We start from the raw sequence: 11,970 nt of genomic DNA on the forward strand, positions 1-11,970 counted from the left end.
CAACCATCCATCCGTGCATCTATCTGTGCATCCATCCATCCATCCATCCATCCATCCATCCATCCATCCATCCATCCATCCATCCATTATCCATCCATCCATCCATCCATCCATCCATCCATCCATCCATCCATCCATCCATGCAACCATCCATCAATCCATCCATCCATGCATCTATCTGTGCATCTATCCATCAATCCATCCATCCATCCATCCATCCATCCATCCATCCATCCATCCATCCATGCAACCATCCATCCATCCATCCATCCATCCATCCATCCATCCATCCATCCATCCATCCATCCATGCAACCATCCATCCATGCATCTATCTGTACATCCATCTGTGCATCCATCCATCTATCCATCCATCCATCCATCCATCCATCCATCCATCCATCCATCCATCCATCCATCCATCCATCCATCCATGCAACCATCCATCCATGCATCTATCTGTGCATCCATCTGTGCATCCATCCATCTATCCATCCATCCATCCATCCATCCATCCATCCATCCATCCATCCATCCATCCATCCATCCATCCATCCAGTTTTGGGTGCCTTGCAGGCCTGGTGCTGGGGCCACATAGCTACCTGCTATTCTACTACTGTGTGCAGCAGGCAGTACAGCAGAGTCCAGCACATTTGAAGGGATGCTGGTGTGGACTGGGATGGGGGTTTGGTGGGTGAGTAGATTTCCTGAGGGAGTGCTGGGGAGCCCTGTATTTTAGATTCATTCATGCTTCTTTAGCAATCTTCCTTTACGTAGCTCTCAGCTTCTAGTCTCTATCCTTTCTTTTCTCTGAGAAGAACTTTAAATATCTCCTGCTAGTCAGGTTTACTAGGGAGGATTTCCTTCTGCTTTTGAATGTGAGGAAGTCTGTATTTTCCGCGTTAGAGGGCTGAGTGTGCAGGCTACTGAATATTGTTAGTGTGTTCATCCTTTTGGCACTTGACTGTTTCACCCCACTCTTGCTTGCATGGTTTCTGCATGGAGTTCTCATCCTTGCTCTTTGTAGACAGGAGCGTTTTCTTTACTCTGTCTTTTTTCACTGCCTTCTTGATTTTTTTTTTTTTTCGAGGCACGGTTTCTCTGTAGCTTTGGAGCCTGTCCTGAAACTTGTTGTGTAGACCAGGCTGGCCTTGAACTCACAGAGATCCACCTGGCTCTGCCTCCCAAGTGCTGGGATTAAAGGCGTGTGCCACTGTCGCCCGGCATTTTCACTGCCTCCTTTAAAGATTTTTGTATTCGATGTTTAAAGTGCCGAGTTTCATAAGGACATTTCCACACGAGTTATATTTTGAACACATTATCCCATCTCCCTTTTCTCTCCCCTCTTCACTTCCATGAATCCCCTTCATTCTTTTAGACAACTTTACTTCTATTTTTATGTCAAATACACATGCAAGACTTCATGTATCTATATAAAATCTAGAATTCAGCAAATATGCAGTTTGTCTTTTTGAGACAGAATTAATCTGCTTAATATGGTAATAGCCAGTTGCAACCATTTTCTTGCAAGTGACATAATTACGTTCTTTCTGCCTGAATAAACTTCCATTGTGCATATTTACCACATCCTCTGTATCCCTTCCTTTGCTGACAGGCCCCCTGCATTGGTTCCTGTATGTTGGACTTTCTGTGTTTTGAATGTGACATAAATAGGCATGGACCCTTCTCCTCTCCCCCTCTTGGAGTTCTTTGAGTTCTCTGGATTATTGTTGGGTACCTGTCTTTTGGGAAGATCTTAACTGTTATCACTTCAAGTACTTCTGTGGCCTTTTTTCTGTGCCCTTGATCATCCCATTACACATCTGTTACAGACGTGTTCTATGACTGACACACAGTTCTTAGACATTCTGACCCCCTCATCTGCTTTTTTGTTTGTTTTCTGTTGCTACGTCTTGCTTTTTCTTGGTGATGGCTCCATGCATGCTGAGTATACAAAGTGCCACTGAGTTGCACACTTGGTCTATAGTGTTATCTGCTCTTCAGGGTGTGTGTGTGTGTGTGTGTGTGTGTGTGTGTGTGTGTGTGTAGGATCTTCCTGTCTCCACTTCCCCTGCACTAGGAATACAAGCCACCGCATCTAGTTTTCTATATAGGTACTGGGGATTCAGCTCAGTTCCTAATGATTACAGAGCCAGCACTTCCCAGCAGAGCCCCCTTCCCAGCAGCCCCCGTTTATTTCTCGAGACTCATGGATACTTTGCTTAGCATCATCCAATCTACCGACGACCCTTCAAAGACATTCCTCACTCCTGCGTTATATTTTCTTTCTGCCTTTCCTTTAGAATTTTCCGTAGTGTTTCCATCTCTCTGTTTATATTACCCATCTGTTCCCACATGCCCATGTGCTCCTGTAGAGCCCTTGGTGTATTTATGGAAGTTGTTTTAAATTCCTGGTCTGATTATTTGTACACACCTGCCTCACACGAGTCTGCTTCTGATAGCTGCTGTGTTCCTCCAGAATCTACCTTTTGGCTTTTACTAATTGCAGGTCTCGAAGTTGTTTAATGAAAGGCAGACGTGATGCATCAGGCGAAGGGACTGAGGAAAACAGGCTCTTACTGCCAGGCTCTCTGCTTAGCTGGCCAGGGCTTAGGCTCTGTGTGTTGTTGCCTCTTCTGTGGGTTTCCCTGAGGGCTGCAATCTTTCAGCCGCCATTGCTGCTGCCATGTAGGAGCCTACTGTGATGTGTGTGTGGAAGGGAAGCCTGGGCAGCCTTGTGATGAGGCCCCAAGGTTTACTGAGCCCGTGCCCCGGGCTGTGACTTTCCCAAGGGCTTCTTGGCCCTTCCCATGTCATTGGTCTAAAGATTGAAAGTCTAGAGGGATGTGTGTGGAGTTGAATATTCCTCTTCTCTTCAGCTGGCCCGATTCTAGAGAAACAGATTGGCCTGAAGGTAGGCTTCCTTGAAGGAGAAGAGGATGTCGTGGGCCTAGCAACGTCTACCTCCCCCTCTCTTGGAAGGATAAAGAAGTTTGGCTTTGTTCTTTACGGGGAAGACCCGGGGACAGTGCAGATGGAAATCTTCCCATCTGTGATGTTCTCTGTGGTGGGGCCCCTCAGACTTTCTGCGGTCAGGCTCGTTACCACTCAGCTTCCAGACAGCCATCTGCCACAGGTGAGGTTTTCCTGCTTCAGCTCTGGTCCCAAGGAACTTTGACCTCTACGTTCAAGGATGTCCCTTCAACCTGAAGGCTAGCAGTGAATCCAAGAAGATGTTTTTTTTTGTTGTTGTTGTTTCTTTTTCTTTTTCTCCTCCTCCTCTTCATCATCATCTTTCTTCTTCTTTTAATTTTTACTTTTGAGACAAGGTCTCATGTAGCCCAGCCTTGCATCATACTTGTAGCTGAGGATGTACTTGTACATACGATGTAGCTGAGGATGACCTTGGATTCCTGACCCTCTGGCCTATACCTCCCAAGTGTTAGGATTACAGGCCTGTGCCCTTGAACCTAGTTGTTGACTTTGCAAGACCTAGTTTATTTGCAAGACCAAGGAGCTTATGTTCCTTGGATAAAGCCATTATGGTGACAGGAAATGTTAGAACTCAGTGTAGTCTTTCCAGTCACTTTATAGGTGGGCCTACCAAGTGCCTGCCTTGATGAAATTTTCATTTTGACAGACGTCTTAGTCAATGTTCTATTGCTGTGAAGAGACACCATGACCATGACAACTCTTATAAAAGAAAATATTTAACTGGGGCTGACTTACAGTTTCAGAGGTTCAGTCCATTATCATCGTGGCATGAAGCATGGCAGCATGCAGGCAGACATGGTGCTGGAGAAGGAGCTGAGAGTTCTGTGTTCGGATCCATGGGCAGCAGGAAGAGAGAGTCACTGGACCTGGCTTGGACTTTTGAAACCTCAAAGCCCACCCCATGACAAACTGCTTCCAGCAAGGCTACACCTCCTAATCTTTTCAAATAGTGCCACTGTTGTATTATCTCAGTTGTTCTATTACCTGTAAGGTATAGATAGGGGTGATAGATCAAAGAAGAGGCAGAGCAGTTAGACCAGTTAGCTTTCTCTCCACACTTCCCCGACCAAAAGGGAACCTCAAAAGCCCACCAGTCTCCAAGTTCCTTCCTGTGCCTTTCTGCCCATATCCTGGGTCCTCTGCATTTTCTTTTTTTCCGAGTCAAACCACTTTATTCAGAAGCTTGGGGAAAGGGTGGAGAGGCCCACACTGTCTGCTGTCCTCCACTGGGCAGATCTTCGAGGTCTGCCCGTGGCTAAGAGCTCCTCCGTATTTTCTATGACTAATTCTTGTCAGCTGGTCACTGGTTCTGCCCCCGATTCAAGGTTAACTTTATTAACACAGTCTCAGGGTGTCACGGTGCAATCACAGATCTTGAAACACGCCACTTCCTAATCATTTAAATATCTGAGCCGATGGGGGTCATTCTTACTTAAACCACCACAGCGGGGAGATAAGAAACCACACAAACCACAATTTCTGTAACTGCTATAAAGTACTGCGTATCAATGAAAACCTGCCCTACTCAGAAAACAAAACATTCTCATTTTTAAATTGTCAGCCCCCCCCCATTTCCAGATGAGGAACAAGAAGCTCAGAGAGGTTGAGCCTCTTCTCTAATGTCACACAGCCATTGAATGGCTATATCAGTAGTTCCATTGAGGAGGCCAGAGCCAGTGAGCAGCAGCTCCCTGCAGAGCTGGGCTGGGGTGAGTGGTCATCTGGGTGGTGCCCTTTGACCAGTTAAATACTACGTAACCGTAACCGCCGGGCGGTGGTGGCTCACGCCTTTAATCCCAGCACTTGGGAGGCAGAGCCAGGTGGATCTCTGTGAGTTCGAGGCCAGCCTGGGCTACCAAGTGAGCTCCAGGAAAGGCGCAAAGCTACGCAGAGAAACCCTGTCTCGAAAAACCAAAAAAAAAAAAAAAAAAAAAAAAATACTACGTAACCAGGTGCTTATGGTGGGCTAGGGTATTGCTGAGTTAGTTCCTTGCCATGGGCAAAGAATTGAGCACCCAGAAGAGACATGAGTCCTAGTGGAGGAGAAGGGGAAGGAAAAGTTTATTCCTTGTATCCCTTAGTGGTCAGTAGCTGGATTATGTATTTCTTTTCATTTCTTTTCTTTCTTTCTGTTTTTCGAGACAGGTTTCTCTGTGTAGCTTTGCGCCTTTCCTGGAACTTGATTTGTAGACCCGGCTAGCCTTGAACTCACAGAGATCCGCCTGCCTCTGCCTCCCTAGTGCTGGGATTAAAGGCATGCGCCACCACCGCCTAACTGGATTAGGTATTTTACAGGGCCCTTGGGCCCCCCTGTTTCTTTTATTGACCCTGTTTAGCAACTCACCTCTGTGCTTTCTCTGCCATTTCTCCTGGCAATGTCTTCTGGGAAAAAGAAGCTGCCATCTCAGGGAACCAACTTTTGCTTCCCTTGTCCACCTCTGTCCCTTTTACTCAACTATTTCCAGAAGAGAAAGGGACAGGCATAATGCAGGTCCTTACCCACTGTCTGCATGGGCCAGGAACACTTGTTCCCGGTTCCTGTTGCCTGCTTGCTCCAGTGGGGCAGAAAGAGGAAGAAGAGGAATCCCCTAGCCCGGGGCAGGGGGTAGGGGGCAGGCGGCAGTGTGCTGGGCTCTGAGTGGGGACAGGAACATGGGAGTGGAGGGAGGGAGCTGAGGGCTACTCAGGCTGGAGCAGGCAGCAGAGCCAGGGAAGATCTCACCTCCACTAACAGCGGTGGTGGCCGTGCAAGCTGCAAGCTGATACAGTGTCCCCAGCTGTTGGCGAGTGGAAAGTAGGAGGTGGAGCCCAGCAGGAGGAACAGACACTTTGTCCCAGGTGTCTCCCCACATCAGTCCCTCCTGTCCATCAGGAAGGATCAGGTTTTTTTCCCCCCTGCTATAAGCTTCTGGCTGCCACACTGAAGCTCCTGACCCCAGAGATGGTGGAACCAAGTAACCTGGACCGAAGCCTGTGAAAGGCGAGCCCCAATACTCTCTCCTTTTAAGTTGTTCGTCTCGGGCGTTTGTCACAGTGGACAAACACACAGGAGCAGAGGGTGAGTTTACACGTGGAGATGGTTGTGGCAGATGTTGTAGTGGGCTGGAGGGATACTTCCTGTACCCCTTGGGCGGGGGAAAGGGAGTAGCGTGGGGAGAAAACAGTAGATTGAGGCAGGACTCGTGTTTGAACCCTGTTCAGTGGGAGAAGTGTCTAGAGGAGGGTTGGAAACACTGGGGAGAGAAGCCAGGCTGGGAGGCCAGTTCAGTGGGCCCGGATGTTGAGTCCATCCCGGTGGTATAGACTCAGGCTGAGCAGGGACGCACAGCCAGTTGAGGTGGAGTGTGTTGCACATAGGAGGGGAGCTGTCAGGGAAGGGCTCAGCGTATCCAGGGGAGAGCTGTAGTGTAGAGCTCTGGGAGAGGTACGCTAGCCCGCAGGCCGTCACTGGGTGACAGGCCGTTTTCCTCTACACCACTAGATGGCACCATTTCCACACAAACAACATTTCCTGAAGGTGACCTGGTCTTTTTCTTAGACCCCTGCCAGGGCTGGGAATAGATTTTTAGTACTATTTGAGAAGCCTAAAGAGATGAGATACCTTTAAGTATCTTTGTTTAGTTGTGAAAACAGTTTACACTCACACACATAAAATGTTATAGAGGCAATTCATTCAAATAAAATGTACGGAGTGCTTATACCCAATGCTCTGCAAATAGGGGGTGCCTGGCAAATAGTCTATCCTGGCCAGCTCTGGGTGGCAGAGAGTGCATACTGGTTATGAAATACAGTGTGAAAATAAGCCAACAGTTGTACATGGCGGAGCAGGGTTTCCTCTACTAAAAAGAAAAAGCTTGTTGTCACAGGAGGGAGTGTTTAGACAGACGGGGGAGGCATTGTCAGTCCCCGACAATGAAGGGGAGGACCCTAGGCATGGGCACCACCCCCAAGGCCTGGAGGATGTTTAGGGAACTGGCCCTAACTCCACGTGTCTGTAATGAGGCTGATGAAAGACCCTGCTAGGGGGACCGACCGGTACAGACTCTGCAGGTGGATGTTAAAATGACTCCATAAGACAGGTGTGGCTTCCAAGTGAGAGGAGATAAGCCTGGGGAAAGAGAGGGGCCCATCTGTGCCTGGCAGCTCTGACGGGGAGGGGATGGCTCAGCGGCTGATGAGCCCCTTCGCCTGTGTCTCTCACACAGAGACATCTGGATTATAAGGAGTGAGGGAACTGCATTAGTATTATAGACACAGCGCCTTCAAACCTAGGGTGGAAATGAAATCATTAAGTGGCTCAAATGGAGTTTTGTTCTGTGCATGATTAACCCCAGGAGGGGAGTTTGGGAACAAATATACCTCCTCTACCTGTATTACAGGGGGACTGAGCCACGGTAAATTAAAAGAAAATCAAGGGCAAATTTGGGACTAGTCAGCTGTGACCAAGCCATTTGTGTAGTTAAATGGAGCTGAAAGTGCTAATAACAGCTTTGTGGGTCATGGATCTTCTGGGAGGGTAGGGTCAGGAGGTGGCCTGGGCAGGTGGGCAGGGAGCTGGCCCTGGCTTGCCCAGGTAGAACTCGAAGTGGGGATGTAACCTGCTGGCGACCTGTTCCTGTCATCTAAGTGTGTATCACCTCCTAATGTACCTTGGCGTCTTGTGTAGAACTGAGCTGAGCCTGGAAGATGGGAGGGGTTTGCTAACGTTATCCTTGAGCATCTCTGTGTCTCTGGGGGGAAAATCACTGTAGAGGGCTGTGGCAAGGAGGACTTAAGATAAATGCTGCTTTCATGATCTGTACCGTGTGGTGAGCGGACCCTCAGCTCAAGGTGACGATACAGCAGGTGTCTGGGGATGTCTGAGTTGGGTAGGGCTTTGCTTGGATCCTCACCAAAGGGGGAAGTTAACCAAACCAGCTGGGGTGGTCTGAGTGGAAATGGCTCCTCCCACAGGCTCATAGGGAATGGTACTGTTAGGAGGAGGCGTGGCCTTGTTGGAGGAAGTGTGTCACTGGAGGCGGGCTTGAGGTTTTCAGAAGCTCAAGCCAGGCCCCGTCTCTCTCTCTCTCTCCCTCTCCCTCTCCCCCTCCCTCCCTCTCCCCCTCCCTCCCTCTCCCCCTTCCTCCCTCCTTCTCTCCCTGCTGCCTGCCTATCCAGATGTAGAATTCTCAGTTACCTCTCCAGCATCATGTCTGCGCCTGCATGCCATCATGCTTCCCACCATGATGACAATGGACTAAACCTCTGAACCTATAAGCCAGCCCCAGTTAAATGTTGTCCTTAGTAAGAGCTGCTGTGGTTGTGGTGTCTCTTTACAGCAATAGAAACCCTCACTAAGACAGCAGCATGTAAACATGGGGCAGGTTGGTCACAAGAAAGAGGAGCAGGTGTGAGGAGGCTGTGAGGCTGTGCAGGTGGGGGTTCCACACAAAACAGGTGGGCAGGGGCAGGGGCAGGGGCACAAAGACAGGCTGGAGGCCGAGGGGTACCCAGCACAGGGAGGGGCCCAGGCTCCAGCCCGAGGTGGGTGGACTTATCTTGGTGTGTAGTGTGGACAGGGTGGGGGACACAAGAGGCCCCTTTAGACTCTCCCAGATGAGCTAGTGGTTGTTGCGCCCTCTAGCTATTCTACACACTGGGATCAACTGATACTCTTTGTGTGTGTGTGTGTGTGTGTGTGTGTGTGTGTGTGTGTGTGTGTGTGTGTGTGTATGTTGCTCTGAACTCAGCTTGGCTCACAGACGGCTCTGGGGACATGTACCCCATCCTTCCAGTGTCTGCCTCCATGAAAGCCAATGGACACACTGTCAGACGTGTTTTCCAATTACCCAGCAGTCTATGCGAGGCTAAAACTCATTTTCCTGAGAGAGGGAGAAGAGAGTCAAGAGAAAACGGCAGCTGTTCCTGAGAATTGGGGAACTCTGAGTAGTCCACAGAGAAGCAGGCCCTGCATGAGGCTGGTCCCTGCCCACCTGCTTCATCTTTCCCTGCGTAGTCACAGAGCAATATCATCAGCTTCCCAATTCTCTAATGGGTCCTGTGATTGGGATGCATACCCACGTAGGGCAGGGGATAGCCCAGAGCCGCCTTCCCAGTCTTGGCACTCAGTAAATACTCAAGGAAGGACAGAACCACTGGCAATGACTCAGGCCTGAGTGCTGGCATCCCTTCTCCTGTGCCCTGCCCAGTGCCCCTCGAGTTCGGGGCCTCATCCCTCTTAGCACTGTGTCCTTACGTGGCACCTGTTTGTGGGTTGGGCATGGAGGCTGTTTTAATGAGTGTGGGATGGATCATGTGGGGAGGTTGGTGTGAGAGAAGGAATTGCTGACAGAAGGGCAAGACAGCAGCTCTCCTCTGTAGTGGTGTGTTGGAAGACTCTGGAAGCACCATGCACTGTCTAGCAGAGGTGTACTTGCAGGGCCTTTTTCTGGGAGGGGCAGCATAGCATAGAAACTGGGCCTGGAATCTCAGTTGCCCCCTTAGTTGGCTATGTGATCTTGAGCAGCTGCTTAGCCTCGCTGGGGTTCAGTTTCATGGAGTCTTTTCGAAGTTTAAGTGAGAGAACCACCACTGATGGTACAGCACATGTCTGACACTTGGTAAACCTCAGGCCAGGGCAGCCACAGTGACCCCTATCCATTTATGCCTAGGAAAGGGGTTTGCACAGCATTTTCTGGCAGCAGTGGCTGCTGGCCATTGTTCCCCACATCTGAGAACCATTTCCTAAGCCTTTTACAATGTGAGAGAACCTTGTCATTCCTCAAGGAAATAGTTAGTATCCTCCATGGGGGCCTCAAATAGTAATAAAAAGCTACAAATACCTAGGGAAGAAAGTTTCAGGGCTAGGGATGTGGTCAGAGGTATATCATTTGCCTACCATGCTAGTGGGCATTTGATTGCCAGTGTAGCCAGGAAAGAGGTCGGCACCTCCTCTTCCTTGAGTCCAGCTTGAAACTTTCTGAAGAGGTGCTCTTGGGACAGGGGTGCTGTTCCTTCATCTTCTTTCATATTGGGAGGCTCTGCCTTCCTGCATCCGCGTTCCAGCTAAGAGGAGGGTGTTATGGCTCCATATGGTCAGCAGAGGGCACTGTCGATCAAGCAGCGCCTTTGCCACATGTCCCGCCCAGGCTATGAATTGCTCAGATCTCCCCCACCAAATACACAGTGCCCAAGCCACCAGCATGCTCCCATCTGTGCCCACAGGGAGCTCTGCCTTGCCTTTCCAGTGAGGCAAGTTCCTGTGCTTAGCCAGGGTTTAGGAGGAGCAGAGGCTCAGTCTTCTGCTCATGGCTGGGAGAAGGGCTCTGGCATAGGTGTCTGCTCAGCTGGGCCATATAGAAGCTGACTGGGGGTGGGTGGGCGCGCGGGGGGCGGGGGGGGATTGAATTCACCATCTGTTGTGCAGGGTCAGGTTGCAGCTGTGCACTACTCCGGTGACTCACCATTGGTGACTCCAGCCAGCCAGGATGCTTTGAGATGATGTTGTGGGGAGGTACATTCCAAAGCTCCGGAGCTTCCTTGGGGAACCTGTGTCTAGGGTGTACTTGTTAAAGCCTGGGGTAAAGAATTGCTTTGAGACTTTTGGCTTCCAATTCCTGTGGGGGCAGGTGCTGGAAATGCAGGGCATTAACCTGATTCATTTTGCTGACAGGCTTGGGAGGGAGCCAGGGAACTTCGTTTTTCTCAGTCTCCTCTGTTAGGGTTAAAGCACATGCTAGCTTTAAAACAGAGAGATCTGGGGCACCGGGGAAGATATTTATAAGAGGGCTAACAGGTGGAACACCGGGACAGACAACTAACCAGATAAGAAAAAGGATAGGATTCAGGGGAATAAAAAAAAATTAAGCCTGTCTCAGTAGACTTCAGCTCCCACAGAGCCCCTCTCCCCCAGGATCTGATGCTTGCTCTTTTCTCTAGTAAACCTCCCAACTTTATGGATAGCTACACTTTAATATACATACACACAACTAATGTCATTAGATGTTAACAGGCTGAAACTGCAGTTAGGACAACCTCTAGGTCTCTACCTATTTAGGGGGTGATGGGAGGGGGAGAGAGAGAGAGAGCTCATCTTGGGTGGCTGAAGTGGGGTGGGGAAGGACCAAGAGAGGAGAATTGATAGACTAAGATTTCTTGGTGGCCCAGAAGCTGCTGGCCTAGGCCTGCCCTTCCTCCCTCTGGCAGGTCTCAGCTCACTTGCACTTCCTGGCTTGCTAGAAGTAACCCTTGAAAGCTAGCTTTGTCTGTGCCCTGTGGAAATTCTTCTCCCTCAGGAGCACAAGGACCAGGAGTGCCGCCACAGTTGGGATCAGAGGGAATTTGGAAGGAAGCATTTCCCTTTGAAGACATCTTTAACCCCTTCTGAACCTACAGAACGGTCGTCTGGAGAGGGCCTTCTGCTGCTTGTTTTCCGCCCCCCAATTTCTTTTCCTGGTCCACCTGCCACCACCCTGGCCTATTCTGCTCTGTTGTGGCCCAGGAGAGTCAGCCAAGGGAAAGAGCTACAGAGAAACACTAAGTTGGTCTGGAGACACATTGTGAGCTTTCAGCTTGAGCCCATCCCAGCCCTCCCAGCCTGGTTCCCTCACTTGAACTCTGTTGTTGAGAGCCTTTAGGTTTCCAACTTCTTTGAAGTTCTTTGAGGAGTTGGTTCTGCTTTATGAAGGGGAGAGAGAATGACCATGTGTGCACATGCGTGTGCCAGTGCGTGAGCGCGCATATGTGTGTGTGTGTGTGTGTGTGTGTGTGTGTCCATTCATGTTGCAAACATGCATAGGGTGTATTTGTGCATACACACATTTCACTACCCTAGGGATCCTATAATGCCCTGTGGAGTGAGGGATGCACAAAGAGCTTGCTTTTTAGGGCCATGGTCCTATACCCTGGGGAGCTGTGTGGGGACCCAGGTGAGGAGCTGGAAGCAGCAGGACCTGTCTAGTCTGTGCTGTCCTTCTGTCCTTCTGACCATGGCTCAGTC

The sequence above is a fragment of the Peromyscus maniculatus genome, chromosome 7, assembly GCF_049852395.1.
Source record: "Peromyscus maniculatus bairdii isolate BWxNUB_F1_BW_parent chromosome 7, HU_Pman_BW_mat_3.1, whole genome shotgun sequence".
NCBI lineage: Eukaryota > Metazoa > Chordata > Mammalia > Rodentia > Cricetidae > Peromyscus > Peromyscus maniculatus.